The following is a 16,906-nucleotide window of genomic DNA, read 5'->3' as shown; positions in this document are numbered from 1 at the left end:
AACAACACAGTTTTCTTTAGATGTGTATCATCACGAAGTTTCACATGCTAAGCAATCTCCCAGAAGAGCTAAACAGACGTATTGTCCCACCTTGGACACATTTATATGCCGACAGTTAAAATAAGCAGAAAATAATATCAATAAAGTCGACTCGGTATACCTAGTCGAGTACTAAACAAGCTTTCAACATTTATCTCACGTTCTAAATTATCCATCAGATCCTGTATTTTGAAAGAACAAAATCATTTTTCTTCCAGCAGATTTCATTTAAGTTCCTTGGGCATCTGAAACGCTTGTATGAGCTATAACGACGAAATGTATGTTACACATCATTATGACAGGCCAAAAGATGTATGGCACTGTTTTGCAACATAGTCACCAAGTCTCTGCAAACAACGGCCGGAACATTCCACGAATGGTTCAATTTTTCGACGGTAAACAAATAATGTCGTGTGGCTAGGGCCTCCCGTCGGGTAGACCGTTCGCCGGGTGCAGGTCTTTCGATTTGACGCCACTTCGGTGACTTGCGCGTCGATCGACGATAAAAATCCACTTCTTGGTAAATGAGCTTTTTGAGAACCGCTGTATGAACGACGTCACTAGAAAATCTCTTTCCCCTCAGATGTTGTTTCTGCTTGCCGAAAAGATGCAAATCGTATGGTGCACGATCTGAGCTATACTATGGATGCTTTCAAACCTCCTACCGGAAACATAGGAGCAAAACATGTGTTATGCACGCCAAGTGTGGTGTTGCATCATCGTGCAGGAGAACAATGCCTTTGCTTAATTGTCCACGCATGTTACTCTTTACGGCCGTAAACCTTGCGCGTTTATGTGCAGGTGACAGCATTCGCGGAACCCAGCGAGAGTACAGTTTTCGATACTGCAGGCGATCTCTAAGAGTGGAAAGAGCTTGCCTATTGAGGTGCGCGTGTGTTGAACAATGTCTGCGATAGTCACTCTGCTTTTGCTGCGAATCAGTTCCTCGACTGCCTGCGCATTCCCTGTGGTCAGTGCTGAAGGCATTCCATTCCGATGAGCATCACACACGTCTGCGAGGCCCTGGTCAAATTGTTGGCACCACTTCACTCGCTCCGGACGCGACATTGGTCCCCAATAGGCCTGCCGCCAGAACTTCATGGAAAATCTGGGTGCAGTTTAGACGTTTTGCGCAGAAGAATCGTACTGTCCCGCGTACTTCAATTGTGATACGTTTCCGGTTACTGCGCCATTTCACATGCTCACTTTGATGAACCTGTTATCCGCACTGTCTTTACAGAAAACCCGGAACATATACAGTGGAACCTCGCTTAACGAGCATCCCCCCCTCCCCTTAACGCGCAATTCTCATAACAAGCGAAACAAACTAAAAAATGACTCGCTTAACGAGCAATGTTTCGAATAGCGAGTGACGACGATTTAGTGTGAGGTCACCAGCCGTTCGAGTGCAACGGGAGAAACGTTCAACAATATGAACACCTTTCACTGTCGGCAGCGGCACATGAACAATGTCTTTAGTACGTGCTGCAGTCTGGGTTTAGCGCTCTTTCTGCTACCATCTTAATGCAGTTTGTGATCATGCATTTTTCCAAACTTGTGTTCACATAGTGTTTATTTTGTGTACAACCTTCGTAGAAATGTTCCCGAAAATAAGGCCACAAGAAAACGGCCATAAGAGAGAGAAAATGACCTTAGAAATGAAACGTTAAATCAATGAAAAATGCGAACGTGGTGTGAGCGTTGCTGATTTAGCAAGCACATTACAACCGGTCTACATCAATTATTTGCACTATCCTCAAGAACTAGGACAAGATTAGGGAGACTGATGCTTCAAGGGGAATGACAAGAGTATCAAAACAACAGTTTCGTAATCTGGACGATGTCAAAAGGTTCCTCCTTATATGGATAAATGAAAAGCAATTGAGAGGCGACACTATTAACGATAACATCATCTGTGAGAATGCGAGAATGATTTTCGCCGAACTCATGAAGAAGACGCCAGGAGCATCAGCAGTTGAACTGTTTGCGGGAAGCCGTGGATAATTCGAGAAGTTTAAGAAAAGAACCGGTATCCAGTCGCCAGCTCCGACACAAAGGCAAAAGAGAACTTCATCAGCAACTTGCAAGATGCTAGAAGATTCTGGCCGCGCGGGGTTAGCCGAGCGGTCTAGGGCGCTACAGTCATGGACTGTGCGGCTGATCCCGGCGGAGGTTGGAGTCCTCCCTCGGGCGTGGGTGTCTGTGTTTGTCCTTAGGATAGTTTAGGTTAAGTAGTGTGTAAGCTTAGGGAATGATGACCTTAGCAGTTAAGTCCCATAAGATTTCACACACATTTGAACGTTTTTTTTCCGAAGATTTTGAGGGTTTCTGTCACAAAAATTTTGTAATTGTGACGAGACGCGTCTATTCTGGGAAGAGATGTCGAAGCGTGCCTTAATAATAGCAGAGAAGAATGCGTTGCCAGTCGCAAGCCAATGAAAGACCGTCTCACACTGGTATTCTGTGCCAACGCAAGCGGCGATTTGAAAATTAAATAGCTTCTTGTTTACCATTCAGAAACTCCACGAGCCTTCAAGAAGAGTAAAGTCCATAAATGTGATGTGGAGGTCCAACAACAAGGTTTGGGTGACTCGTGGTCTTTTTTGAGACTGGTTCAATAAAGAGTTTGATCCCTCGGTGAAAAAATTTTTGCTTGAGATGAATCTGCCACTCCTTGTTATGGACAACTCTCCTGACCTTTCTCAAGGCCTACAAGACCACCTATTTGAAGAATTTCAATTCATGAAGATACAATTTCTGCTTCCCAACACAATTCCGTTCCTCCAGCCTACGAAACATCAGGTTATTTCGAACTTAAGAAGCTCTACACTAGAGCACTCTCCGAGCATTGCTTTGAGTTGACTGAAGCTTCGATCTCATTCTCAGAGAGTTTTGGAAATATCACTTCAACATCGCCGCCTGCGTCAAGATGATCGAAAAGGTGTGGGAAGGTATTACAAAGAGAACCCTCACTTCTGCATGGAAGAAGCTTTGGCTGCAGTGCGTTGTCGAATGCGACTCTACGACATTTGAGTAGGTACCTATGGAGCCTGTAGTCAACGAGATTATGTCTTCGGCCAAGAGCATGGGACTGTAAGTGGATAACAATGATATCGATGAGCTCGTAGGAGATCACAGACAAGAAATGACCACCGAAGAGCGTATGGAGTTGCAGTGTGCTCCACAGCAGGAAGTTGTGGAGATGAGTTCTTCAGAGGAGAGGAAGAGGAGGAGGAGGAGGCGGCAACAGCAAAGCGGCATTCTTCCGGCGCAATAAGAGCAGAAAACATGCTAATCGATTGCATCGTACACTGAAAATCATCACCCCCAATAAAGCAGCGGCAATTTATTTGAGGATAATACTGTGTCCAATTTCGCCTAGTGTTGAATCGTTGGCAGAAACAAATGGCTATAGGCAGCTTCTTAGTAAAAATAATTGGTTCTGTATCATTAACAATAAAGTACATAACGCTGTATGTATAATTTTCTTTGAATACATGGAAGCAATAAGATAAAACTTTCAGTACACTTCCTACATGGAACGCATTATCACATTTTACGTTAATGTATATGGGATAAATTGTTTCAGTTAACGAGTTTTTTGCACTTTGAGTAAGATTCTGGAACGAATTAAGCTGGCTATGTCTATCTACCAGTTTAATAAGTCACAGCTGCAAAATACTAACGCGAATTCTTTACAGACGAATGGAAAAACTGGTAGAAGCCGACCTCGGCGAAGATCAGTTTGGATTCCGCAGAAATGTTGGAACACGTGAGGCAATACTGACCCTACGACTTATCTTAGAAAATAGATTAAGGAAAGGCAAACCTACAGTTCTAGCATTTGTGGACTTAGAGAAAGCTTTTGACAATGTTGACTGGAATACTCTCTTTCAGATTCTAAAGGTGGCAGGAGTAAAATACAGGGAGCGAAAGGCTATTTACAATTTGTACAGAAACCAGATGGTTGTTATAAGAGTCGAGGGGCATGAAAGGGAAGCAGCGGTTGGGAAAGGAGTGAGACAGGGTTGTAGCCTGTCCCCGATATTATTCAATCTGTATATTGAGTAAGCAGTAAAGGAAACAAAAGAAAAATTCGGAGTAGGTATTAAAGTCCATGGAGAAGAAATAAAAACGTTGAAGTTCGCCGATGACATTGTAATTCTGTCAGAGACAGCAAAGGACTTGGAAGAGCAGTTGAACGGAATGGACTGTGTCTTGAAAGGAGGGTATAAGATGAACATCAACAAAAGCAAAACGAGGATAATGGAATGTAGTCGAATTAAGTCGGGTGATGCTGAGGGAATTAGATTGGAAAATGAGACACTTAAAGTAGTAAAAGAGTTTTGCTATTTGGGGAGCAAAATAACTGATGATGGTCGAAGTAGAGAGGATATAAAATGTAGAGTGGCAATAGCAAGGAAAGCGTTTCTGAAGAAGAGAAATTTGTTAACATCGAGTATAGATTTAAGTGTCAGGAAGTCGTTTCTGAAAGTATTTCTATGGAGAGCAGTCATGTATGGAAGTGAAACATGGACGATAAATAGTTTGGACAAGAAGAGAATAGAAGCTTTTGAAATGTGGTGCTACAGAAGAATGCTGAAGATTAGATGGGTAGATCACATAACTAATGAGGAGGTATTGAACAGAATTGGGGAGAAGAGGAGTTTGTGGCACAACTTAACAAGAAGAAGGGACCGGTTGGTAGGACATGTTCTGAGGCATCAAGGGATCACAAATTTAGCATTGGAGGGCAGGCGTGGAGGGTAAAAATCGTAGAGGGAGTCCAAGAGATGAATACACTAAGCAGATTCAGAAGGATGTAGGATGCAGTAAGTACTGGGAGATGAAGAAGCTTGCACAGGATAGAGTAGCATGGAGAGCTGCATCAAACCAGTCTCAGGACTGATGACAACAACATGTGAGGCTCCACTGTGCTGTCTTCTGACTATACGTACTCTTGCTGCCCATTGGCCTTGCCATGGGAGGAGATGTGTAGCTTACTTTCTGAAATCCCTACGAACGATTTTAGTAATATGTATCTGAATTTGTTTAATGCCAGCTGTCATGCATATTTGATAAGGGCTCCTAATACTGGAACAATACTTCATAATACGTCGCCTAGTGTATTTCATGCGGTTTCTTAACAAACGTCCTGCAGTTTCCCAGAATGCTGCCAACATTAATTCTTCCATTTGCTTTGCCTATTATTGGTTTGACGAGTTTGTTCCATTTCATATTATTTCATAGCATTGCACCTATGTGTTTATTGTGATGCGATAAGCTTCAAAAGATTATAACTGAAATTTTAATAATATTATTTCTCTTGTTTATGCCATTATCTTGCCTTTACCCACATATAATTACAGAAAAATTTGCCATACCGAGGAGGAGCTGTGCGGCATAAACGAAAGTCAGTAGGGGTGTTTCTACATCTGTAAGATGATGTCTGTTCCAGTTTCGCGCCAGTCGCGAATGAGTGACGCAAGTAGCGCCTCTATGAGGATGCATCTCAGGTTTGCTTGAAATACACGATGTAATGGTCTTTTGCGTTAGTTACGTTAGTTACCTTTGAGATTGGACGTGGTGAGTTTATTTTGGTCAAATATGCCTTTAAGATGACAAAGACGCCATAATCAACACCTTACTGAGTTTGAATATGGTCGTGTGATATGGCTACGAGAAGCTAGATGTTCCTTCTGCTATACTGCAGAAAGACCTGGCAAAAATGTAGCCAATAATTGCTAACAGCAGTGGTCAACAGCAGTGGTCACGAGAACGTACGGTCGCAAGAAGACTGGGCTCCAATCGGCCACGTGGCACTACCGAGAGGGAAAAAAAAAAAAAAAAAAAAAAAAAAGTGTTCAAATGGGTCTGAGCACTATGGGACTTAACAGCTGTGGTCATCAGTCCCCTATAACTTAGAACTACTTAAACCTAACTAACCTAAGGACATCACACACATCCATGCCCGAGGCAGAATTCGAACCTGCGACCGTAGCAGTCGCGCGGTTCCGGACTGGGCGCCTAGTACCGAGAGGAAAGACCATCGTGTTTGGTGTATGGCTCTGGTGCATCATACTGCATTTGCAGCAGCAATTTGAGTAGTAGTTGATACAATAGTGACATAATGAACTGTTAAAAATCGGTTACTTCAAGGACAGCTCTGGCCCAAGTGCTCTGTAGCGTGCATTTCACTGACCCCAAACCATGACCATTTGCAACTTTATTGGCGTCAAGTGAGAGCGGACTGGAGGGCAGGGTGGAGGTCTGTTGTGTTTTCTGATAAAAACCAGTTCTGCCTCAGTGCCAGTAATGGCTGCGTGTTGGTTAGGAGGAGGTCAGTTGAGGGCCTGCAACCAACCTGACGTCATATTACACTCATGCTCATAAATTAAGGATAATTGTCGAATGTGGTGCCACACAACGTGGCACTACACAAAATGGCGTTAATAGCATAGACACATGGGGAACACACACGAAACAGATCTGTAAGTCCACAGTATTGGTGATAAGTTGAGAAAACCGCCCCGAAACACATGTGCTTCAAAACGCCACTGTTTCCTGCGCATGTACCCTGATATCAATATGGGATGTGATCACCATGCACACGTACACAGGCCGCACAACGTGTTGGCATACTCTGGATCAGGTGGTCGAGCAGCTGCTGGGGTATAGCCTCCCATTCTTGCACCAGTGCCTGTCGGAGCTCCTGAAGTGTTTCAGCGGTTTGAAGACATGCAGCGATACATTGATCGAGAACATCCCAGATGTGCTCAATGGGGCTTAGGTCTGGAGAACAGGCAGGCCACTCCATTCGCCTGATATCTTCTGTTTCAAGGTGCTCCTCCACGATGGCAGCTTGGTGGGGCCGTGTATTATCATCCATCAGGAGGAAGGTGGGACCCACTGCACCCCTGAAAAGGCGGACATACTGGTGCAAAATGACGTTCCAATACAGCTGACCTGTTACAGTTCCTCTGTCAAAGACATGCAGGGGTGTACGTGCACCAGTCATAATCACACACCACACCAACAAACCACGACCTCCATACAGGTCCCTTTCAAGGACATTAAGGGGTTGGGGTCTGGTTCCTGGATCATGCCAGACGAAAACCTGGCGAGAATCACTGTTCAGACTATAACTGGACTCGTCTGTGAACATAACCTGGGACCACTGTTCCAATGACCATGTACTGTGTTGACATACAGCTTTACAGGCAATCCTGTGGTCAGGGGTCAGTGGAATGCATCTTGCTCTCCGGGCAAATAAATCATGTCTGTTCAGTCGTCTGTAGACTGTGTCTTTGGAGACAAGGCTTCCAGTGATGCAGTAAGGTCCTGAGCAAGGCTACCTGGAGTACTCCGTGGCCGTCTGCGGGCACTGATGGTGAGATATCGGTCTTCTTGTGGTGTTGTACACTGTGGACGTCCTGTACTGTAGTGCCTGGACACATTTCCTGTCTGCTGGAATCGTTGCCACAATCTTGAGATGACACTTTGTGGCATATGGAGGGCCCATGCTAGACCTGCTGTGTTTGACCAGCCTCCAGTCGCCCTAGTATTCTACCCATCATAACATCATCAATGTGTTCTTTGAGCCATTTTCAACACACAGTCACCATTAGCACATCTGCAGACTTACTCACTGCACCATACTCTGACATGCACCAATATACTTCTGCATATTTGGACTGCTGCCAGCGCCACCATGCAACGACCACAGGTCAAATGCACCGCATGGTCATATGTTGAAGTGATTTAAACCTGCAAAACCGCCCACCAGACCGTTGTTTCACCATGTATCAGCATTATCCTTGATTTATGAGCATGAGTGTAGAAACAGTGGACCTACACCTGGAGTTATGACAGTGGGTGCAATTTTGTATGATAACAGGAGCAATCTCGTGATTACTATGAGAATGAAGCCAAAGCGACGCCAGACCGCATTGTTGCTAAATTTATCCAAGTTGGTGACTCTCCTGGGGGGGGGGGGGCTCCTCACCCTGGGTTGTAGATATGACAACATTGCATTACGTCACCACCCCCACTCCTCTGTCCTTCCCCCTCCTCCCCCACTTGCAAACTGGTGGGAAAGATTATTCTACAGCTGCTTCCACACTCTGCCACACACTTTGTCACCCCCAGCCCTCACTTTTTCTAATTGCATTCGTGTTAATGCTTGCCTCGAAGTTTGAAGATCGACAGCTTTTGTCCACAATACCGCCACCAGAGGGCGCTCGAACTATCTTACAGCTGCCCCTGCCCCCAGTTGTGAATTGATGGACAGAGAGGGTTTTAATAACTGTATTACCTGTAAGCTTACAGCTGAGAACTGCGTCCATACACACGGGGAATGGAAAGAGGTGATAATAAACAAGCATATGGGGAATACTTTTCAGCAAACAATGGTGATGCAGCAGGATGGTCTGTAGATGCATTAGACAACTCATAGAGACTATTGCCTGTGCTTGAGCTGATAGCGATTTTGTTTTGAAATGACCGGTCAGTCTACAGTGCAGGAGATAACTTCGCACCTCCGCCGCCACCACCAGATGACACTTCTTCCCGACCCTATGTGCCTCGCTCTTTGACATCGAAGTTTCCGACAGATGGCTTCCATTGCACTGTTCTCGACAAACACACTGCAGCCCTGGCGCTCGAAATTCAAATAAATGGTGCTCTCATTATTTCTCGGCAACTTTGTCCTATTCCACTGACTCTGAGCGATATAGCTGCAGAGGGACTTGTACAGAGATACATGGGAAAAAGGGATAGGACAGCAAACTATCACTGAAGTGTAAGAAGAATTGCCTCCTACCGATCCACAAGTGTATAACTGCTGAGGAGCTTGTACACAGATACATGGTAAGAAGGGATAGGGCAGAAATCTATCACCGAAGTGTAAGAAGACCAACACACACTACCACAACTGATGGGAAATGCTTCACTGCTCGAATTAAACATCAAAATTGTCTTGAAAAAACACCACTCATAAACAACATTTTAATAACATAAACACCACAAAAACAAACCCCAAAAGATCCCTCCAGGTGAGAGTGGCAGCAGCTGCAAGTGAGTTCACCTTGATCTGCGGATACAAACCAACCAGCTGAGAAAAAGTTTTGTCTCACCTCCTACCTCCCCTCCTCCCTCCCTCTCCCCATCCTTTAAGTAGAAATAGCGATTTTCCAGGGCTTCTCTATCCTGTCGCTGATGGTACACAAAGAGATCCACTTGGCAGCAGCGATACACTGTTCCCAGTCTGCAGAAATCAGTCACAGATGGGCAAAAGACTCAACAACAGGACGCTTCCAGCAAGCCATTAAGCCTATTTCTCAGAAAGACTGCCCCTCCTAGAATAATGCGACATATCTGCTATCTGTCACAGATGAAGAACTCAATGGGCAACAGGAGCATGTTTTCAAACGTTGTGTAAGTGCCACTCTCTGAAAGTGGTCCTTGGCTAAGTAAAATCAGGCTCATATAGAAAAAAACATTGAAATAATATGTCCTGTGTAAATGAAATACTATCTTTTTTTATCGGCGGCGAACTTACTCAAACTACGGATGGCGTCATCTCCTGAGTTGGAGATCACCCAATGTCTTCAGACTGAAAGACAGACAAGTCTTTCGAAGCAGAATCTGTGAATATTATAAAATCTTCTACACCAGCAAAATTCGTACAAATATGATGCGTTACACATTATTATGACAGATGGTTCAAATGGCTCTGAGCACTATGGGACTTAACATCTTAGGTCATCAGTCCCCTAGAACTTAGAACTACTTAAACCTAACTAATCTAAGGACATCACACACATCCATGCCCGAGGCAGGATTCGAACCTGCGACCGTAGCAGTCCCGCGGTTCCGGACTGCAGCGCCTAGAACCGTACGGCCACCGCGGCCGGCCTTATTATGACAGACCACGTAACTTTTCGCGCGCACACACACACACACACACACACACACACACACAACAGACCATGTTATAAGTGACTGGAACTGCAGAAGATGCTATGTGTGCAAGAGAAAAAAAAATGTTTGTTTTCAATTTATTTTCGTTATCTCTAAAACTACACACATCAAAAAAAGTTTTGCATCACCCTGGTTCCCACAATTCCTGAAAATAGACGTTGACTGTGGATATTGTATCAAAAACACAGTCCCTTTGACTGTTCAGAGATGTCACTAAACGCAGCGAAAGATGTAAAAAACCATGCATGAGCAGCGCCTATTAGACGGAGGGGGTTCGACAGCCGATCAGTTCCAGTCATTCCACCAGGAAGGAGGTACACGGCTCGTGTTGTCTGTAGTTCAACCATGCCTAGACGGTCAACACCGCCGTTTGATCGCATCCGCATTGTTACTTTGTGCCACGAAGGGCTCTCAACAAGGGAAGTGTCCAGGAGTCTGGGAGTGAACCAAAGCGATGTATTTCGTACATGGAGGACATACAGAGAGACACGAACTGTCAATGACATGCCTCGCTCAGGCCGCCCAAGGGCTGCTACTGCAGTGGATGACCGCTACCTACGGATTGTGGCTCGGGAGAACCCTGACAGTAACGCCAGCTTATGTTGAATAATGCTTTTCGTGCAGCTGCAGGACGTCGTGTTATGACTCAAAATGAGCACAGTGGGCTGCATGATGCGAAACTTCACGCCCGAAGTCCGTGGCGAGGTCCATCTTTGCAACCATGACACCATGCAGCACGGTACAGATGGGCTTAACAACATGCTGAATGGACTGCTCAGGATTGGCATCACTTTCTCTTTACCGACGAGTGTCACATATGCCTTCAACCAGACAATCGTTAGAGATGTGTTTGGAGGCAACCCGGTCAGGCTGAAGGCCTACACACTGTCCAGCGCGTGCAGCAAGGTGGAAGTTCCCTGCTATTTGGGGTGACATTATGTGCGGCCGACGTATGCCGCTGGTGGTCGTGGAAGGCGCCGTAACGGCTGTACGATGATACGTGAATGCCATCCTCCGATCGATAGTGCAACGATATCGGTAGCATATTGGCGAGGCATGCGTCTTCGTGGGCGACAATTCGCGCCCCCATCTTGCACATCTTGTGAACGACTTCCTTCAGGATAACGACATCGTTCGATTAGCGTGGCCAGCGTCTTCTCCAGACACGAACCCTATTGAACATGCCTGGGACAGATTGAAAAGGGTTGTTTATGGAAGACGTGACCCACCAACCACTCTGAGGGATGTACGCCGAATCGCCATAGAGGAGTAGGACAAATTGGACCAACATTGCCTTGATGAACATGTGGATAGTATGCCACGACGAATAGAGGCATGCATCAGTGCAAGCGGTCGTGCTACTGGATATTAGAGGTACTGGTGTGTACAGCAATCCGGACCACCACCACTGAAGGTCTCGCTGTATGGTGATAAAACATACAATGTGTGCTTTTCATGAGCAATAAAAAGGGCAGAAACGATATTTATGTTGATCTCTATTCAAATTTTCTGTACAGGTGGCGGAACTCTCGGAACCATGGTGAAGCAAAACTTTTTTTTTAATGTGTGTATATTCTGCTGCTCTTAGGTAGCGCCCTCTGAAGGTCTCGCTGTATGGTGGTACAGCATGCAATGTGTGGTTTTCACGAGCAATAAAAAGGGCGGAAACGATGTTTATGTTGATATCTATTCCAATTTTCTGTACAGGTTCCAGAACTCTCGGAACAGAGGTGATGCAAAACTTTTTTTGATGTGTGTACTTTAACATCATCATCATCATACAATGTTATACTCAGCCTTGGTGCCAATGGTGGTGAGGCTGATCTGGTGGAGTTTAATATCACCAGTACTGGTGACCATTAGTGGGGGCAATCATCGAGTGGCAACATGTACCACATCAGTGGTGGTGAGAGTGAGGCCACCTTGGTGAGTCAGGTATCAGCACTGGTGACCGGTGGACTGTCTGGTATACCACCTCCATATAATAATTAACTGAAATTAGCTCCATCACACAGAAATTTGATCACTTCACATGTCCTGCATGTAGCCCCTTCTGAATTCGGCCTTCGGCTTTAGTAACGTTTTTACAGCAGATACCTGTTCATAACAGTCCGCAGCTCGTGGTCGTGCGGTAGCGTTCTCGCTTCCCACGCCCGGGTTCGATTCCCGGCGGGGTCAGGGATTTTCTCTGCTTCGTGATGACTGGGTGTTGTGTGATGTCCTTAGGTTAGTTAGGTTCAGGTAGTTCTAAGTTCTAGGGGACTGATGACCATATATGTTAAGTCCCATAGTGCTCAGAGCCATTTGAACCAACCTGTTCATAACAACCTCTACATGTCAATATCACACATGTTACACGTATGGCTATTACACCAAGTTAAAGCAACTCACATATAATTTCCAAAGGATAGAAAGAAGATGAAGCTCGGCCCTCTAGGCTTGTGATCTCATACTAAGTCTGTGATACAGGTCCTCAGTCCTTATTATGCTGTAGAACGAGCCACCTCTGTATTTTCTTAACTCACAGCACCCATTAAAAAATCCTCAGCTACAATGTATTTCCCTGGTTATGGCTTTTTCACTCCTGTCCCAGTCTGTTCAGTTTACCTCATGAGAAGCTGGACCCAGTCAGTTTATCACATCATCTAGTCATTATCTCAGTGTGTTTATACATTACCTTAACCAAAGCATGAATGAATTTCAAACTTACTCTCTCTATTAAGTTGCTCTATCATCTGTTGTAGTTTATCTGCATTAGAGGTTAACAGTATAGTGTTCTCATGGAAAAACCAAAGATGTTTCAACCATATTCCAAAAAACGACGTTCCTTCTTGATTTTTAAATGCATTTGTGAAACAGAACCATGCTTCTAGATGATGTTGGATGAATAAAGGAGTTATCTCCGGATGTTATTGCACGAAAATACATGTACTGCAATAGAGCAGCTCCGTAGGTTTGTATGAGTGGACAATGTTCACAAACATGATTAAAGAACCATCACCTCACTGAATCACTAATCTGAGAGGTGAACTTATGCTCATCCACTGCGTTGACGTGATTATTTCTGCTTCTATACAATAGCGCAAATCAATGGATTATTGACATTTCGCATTCAGATGTAGTAAGGGAAAAAAAGCAGCTTTAATTGACTACTATGCGTGAAATACGTAGACAGAATGACAGTTGCTTATTCACAGTGCATCTGAGACTACCTTAGATATTGATATATAAATTATGTAATTCTCAGTCATAAAATAATATTAACAAAGAAATTTGTTTCCATATTTGGTAATTCATAAAAATTGAGTTGTCTAGGTGGTTCTGTTTACTATGCAATGAACACGCTTTGGGCACACATCGCTTCAACATCTCAGTTAGAACATTGGCTTCCCAGGTTTGTGACAGAAAACCATATATAGCAAGCACTGGGTAAATAATAATCGTTAATCACTCAATAGGTTACAATTCCTCAGAGCATTTAGAATTCAGATAACATCTTATTCCTATGCACAGGGTTGACTTACTAACTTATCTGCTATAGCACTGAGAATGAATTCACCTGTAATACTTCCTCATTAAATTACGAACCTCTAGAAACTTTTCAGTATCATTGAATGAATCATTACACATTCAGAGGGGCACTCGAATCAAGCTATCAGATATGTGTGAGAATGAGCTACAGTGCAAGTCTACGGAGGTAATAAAATAGTGGGCTTAAGGACCTCTGGCACTCTAACTATTCAAACAGCTCTCTCAGTGAAATCAACATTCAGCACATCTGTATGATCAGTTGTATTTTAATCCTCACAGAAAGCTGGCAAGATTAAAATCTATGGTATTAAACACTGTTATGTACTCACATTCAACCAACTCCGTCTCCAACTCCTCCTCCTCCTTCTCCCTCTCGATTGTGTCGAGGAGGTAATCTACTTCACCCCAAATCTCGTTCTCTGCAGTGGTAAACACTGTGGTGTACTCACCTACTGGGTCCCATTCCATTTCACAATCCACCACCATCTGTGGGAGCTGCCCTGCAGTTAGCAACGGAAAAATAAATTATACCACTGCACATTATTTATCCGAAATTATATCAGATGATTAAAGTTGCAACAGCAACTTGATCACATACCCCCATTAAATGCCATTGTGTCTGCAGTTGATTTTGTGTTTCCTTACCACATGAAAATATCCCCCTAGATATACGCCCCCTCCTCTTCTGAGGATGCTGCGCAAAAAGGAAAATAGGAGCGTCACAATCACAGCCTTCCAAACAACACATGTATGTAAATAAATAAACACACAGAATTGCTGTTAATAATTATGGAGAAGGATAGACTTACACCAAATTCTCGGAGCCATGATGTGAACTGCTGACGACAATGTGGATAACTGCTTGAGCTGCGGGGGCGGCTGTTGACAAGAGAATAGCTGGTTTGAGGTGGTAGGGTTGCAGGTCGATTACATCCCTACTGGACGAGCTGCCTTGGAATTACATGACTAGCTGTGGTTAGGGTGTCTGGACTGCTGGAATATGTCCTGAATGCATAACTTATGTCCTGTACCTTTATTACACCACTGGGATCCCTTTGTAATAAAAAAAAACGAAAAGAAAAACTACAGCAACAGTGCAGATTACAAGTCTTGTCTTCATCAACAGGAACACGTGTATAAAGATATTCGAGCAGGTACATAGTTGTTGACTGCTGTCTACTGAATCGTTTGTGCATCAAACACATGCATGACAGACCTTATTCAACAAACCGAGAGTGATAATACTAAATGGTTATGACTGTTGAATATATACCAGACGATGTGTTGTCCACGTGAACCATCAGTGTTCTGCTCCCTGCTCGTTCAATGACGTAATTAAAGCAAGGGGGTTTAAAAAGCAGTATTTGCAGAATTGATTCTTATTTAGACAAACGCAGGTGTTGAAATTGATAAAAAGAAAAGTGGACGATTGGGTTGCTAACATGCAGAATGATAATCTGTAGTTAGGGGCTGCTGCAGTCCCTCTTACTTACCGTGAGAACTAGTTATAACTGGGGAGTGCTCCATAACCATTTAATTCACTCGATCAGAATGCTGATAATTTACAGAAGCAGTGAGAATAGTGTTGATCAACAGTGAAAATTCTATAATTCACCAGTAATGTAGTGTACTTTTGCATGAAGAAATCTCGGTGCAGTGTTTCTGTGGTGAATTCCCGTAGTAGATAATTTCACTGATGCATAAAAAGTTCTCGGTTTACTTGCCTAGAACTGATGTTGGAAATATACGAGGTGTGACAATAAAGTAATGAGACTGATGTGAAAAAAATGTTGCTTACCGTTTTAGTCAAGTTTAGTGTTGTCTCTTTCAAAGTATTTCCCTTCCGATTGCACACACTTTTTCCAGCGCTTCTGCCACTGATGGTAACATTTCTGGAACTCATCTTCTGTAATATCCTCCAAGACACTCGTCACAGCTTTTTGGACATCTTGTGTTGTTTGAAAATGGTGTCCCTTGACCGACGTCTTGACTCTTGGAAATAGAAAAAAGTCGCATGGAGCGATATCTGGTGAATAAGCTGGCTGTGGTAGTACTGAAATTTGTTTTGAGGTTAAAAATTGTTGTACTGACAGAGCAGTATGGGATGGCGCATTATCATGATGCAGAATCCAATTATCAGCAATGTTGGCATGGACACAAAGAACTCTTTTACGAAGTCTTTCTAAAATTTCTTTGCAGTAATATTGGTTAATTGTTTGTCCAGGAGGCACCCACTCTTTATGAACAATTCCCTTGGAATCAAAGAAACACACAAGCATGTATTTCACTTTTGACTTTTACATGCGAGTTTTTTTTTTTTTGGTCTGGGTGATACCTTTGAGCACCATTGCGAACTTAGGCATTTTGTCTCTGGATCGTACTGAAAAAACAACTTTCATCACCAGTGATAACATGGCTCAACAATTCTGGAGTGATTTCCGTTTGCTCTAAAAGATCGGCTGCCACATTTTTCCGTGTTTCTCGCTGTTGTGGTGTGAGATTTTGAGGACTATTTTTGCACAAATCTTTCTCATACTAAGATCGTCAATTATTATTAGACGAACCGTTTCTCAATTGATGTTCAGTTGTTCTGCAATCATTTTCACGGATAATCTTCGATCAGATAGTACGAGTTTATGCACCCTGGCCAAGTTGACATCCGTCCAAGAGGTTGATGGTCGTCCACTGCAGTCTTCATCCTCAATATTCGTTCTGCCTTCACTAAACATTTTATGCCAATGAAAAACTTGAGCTCTTGACATAACTTCCTCTCCAAAAGCCTAAAAGCCTTCTGAAACTTACCATAAGTTGTAGCGTTTTCACCCAATTTAATACAAAAAGAAATGGCATACCGTTGGGCAATATTATGCAGTTCCATTTCCGTGACGAGAGATACAAACACGTATAACTTATTACAGCACAACTCACAACTGAGCAGTTGCATCGATGTGCCGCTTGGACTAGAAGCAGCTTATAGAAAAAGGTCAAAGATATTGTGCCTACGCAAGCCTGCAGGGTTGCCACATCTTGCAAAGAAAATCATTCTCACTACTTTATTGTCGCACCTCATATATACGTAAATGGATGGGTCTGAGTCCTTTACAATGTGCAGACACAGCTATTGTGTGTGTGTGTGTGTGTGTGTGTGTGTGTGTGTGTGTGTGTGTGTGACTCCAGACCACTGGAGTCTACACCTCTGAGCATGGAGTGCCGGTTTCGATTCCTGCCAGGGTCAAGGATTTTCACCTGCCTCGGGATGACTGGGTGTTTGTGTTGTCCTCATCATTTCATCATCATTCATGAAAGTGGCGACCACTAGAGAAGTGTTGCAACTACAAGAGAAATATTGTGACCC

The 16,906-nt window shown here is 43.7% G+C and overlaps 1 protein-coding gene across 13 annotated transcripts in view; it reads right to left on the bottom strand.

Moving 5' to 3' along the window:
- Window positions 1–16,906, bottom strand: part of LOC126457647 (uncharacterized) — a 118,008-nt gene that overhangs the window by 85,048 nt on the left and 16,054 nt on the right. For 4 of the 13 annotated variants that reach the window (XM_050094130.1, XM_050094133.1, XM_050094127.1 and 1 more), the window contains exons 2-4: window positions 14,361–14,430; window positions 14,150–14,245; window positions 13,881–14,051 (exon numbers count right to left, since the gene is read on the bottom strand). The exons of the other annotated variants lie outside the window; for them this stretch is intronic. The gene's annotated coding sequence lies outside the window, so the exon portion shown is untranslated. The remainder of the gene's footprint in view (window positions 1–13,880; window positions 14,052–14,149; window positions 14,246–14,360; window positions 14,431–16,906) is intronic. 13 annotated transcript variants of the gene reach the window in all.

The sequence above is a fragment of the Schistocerca serialis genome, chromosome 2 (genome assembly GCF_023864345.2).
Source record: "Schistocerca serialis cubense isolate TAMUIC-IGC-003099 chromosome 2, iqSchSeri2.2, whole genome shotgun sequence".
Lineage (NCBI taxonomy): Eukaryota > Metazoa > Arthropoda > Insecta > Orthoptera > Acrididae > Schistocerca > Schistocerca serialis.
This window is presented reverse-complemented; position numbering and strand designations above follow the sequence as displayed.